The sequence below is a fragment of the Salvelinus sp. IW2-2015 genome, linkage group LG16, assembly GCF_002910315.2.
Source record: "Salvelinus sp. IW2-2015 linkage group LG16, ASM291031v2, whole genome shotgun sequence".
NCBI lineage: Eukaryota > Metazoa > Chordata > Actinopteri > Salmoniformes > Salmonidae > Salvelinus > Salvelinus sp. IW2-2015.
This window is the reverse complement of record NC_036856.1, coordinates 37,127,234-37,128,241: the sequence shown is the minus strand read 5'-3', so window position 1 is coordinate 37,128,241 and position 1,008 is coordinate 37,127,234.

Sequence of the window (1,008 nt, the reverse complement as noted above, 5' to 3'; positions counted from 1 at the left end):
TTGATGGTTTACCATCTGAGTTCTAGAAGCACTTTTGGGGGTCTATTGGGGAGGATTTTTATGAAGTGGTGTGTGAATCTTTTCATGAGGGTTCTCTTCCTGTATCCTGTCAACGTGCTGTGCTTTCATTGTTGCCAAAAAAGGCAGATTTGTCTCTTTTAAAAAACTGCTGACCTGTTGCATTGCTGTGTGCAGAATATAAAATGACATTTAAGTGTCTCTCAAACAGGTTGAAAGAGTATCTGGGGCTGTTGGTCCACAAGGACCAGTCCTACTGTGTACCTGACCACTCTATCGTTGATAACTTGTTTCTAATAACAGATGTTTTAGACATTTGTAAACTGTCTGATGTGAATGTTGGTTTGCTTTCTTGGGATCAGGAGAAGTCTTTTAATCGTGTGGACCACCAGTACTTGTTCAAAACAATGAAAGCCTTTGGGTTTGGGGATGTTTTTTTGTCTTGGATGAGTTTACTGTATGCTGGGGGCTCATGGTGAAGGTGGGGGGTGGTTTGAGCTGCCCATCCCCGTCCAAAGGGGTACTAGGCAGGGATGCCCAATTTCAGGACAGTTATATTGTCTGGCAATTGAACTAATGCTTTGTTTTATAAGAACGAGGCTTACTGGTTTCTCTGTGCCAGGTGTAATGAAGGGTCCCACGATAGCACTGTCTGCGTATGCAGATGACGTGACCATTTTTATKACAGGGRGTGAGGATGTTAAGGTTCTCTCAAACACTTTAAAGGTGTATGAGGGGGCCTCCTCAGCTAAAGTTAATTGGGAAAAGAGTGAATCGCTGTGGGCAGGTCATCTTCAGATAGGGTCCGCTCCACGGTTACCAGGGGGGCTTCAGACAGGGTCCGCTCCACGGTTACCAGGGGGCTTCAGTGGGGCAGAGATGGGATGAAAACTTCCAGGTTTTTCAAGGCTGTTTCAAGGCCGGAGACTGTTGTATGGTGATGGTTCTAGCAGCCCAGAGACTGTTGTATGGTGATGGTTCTAGCAGCCC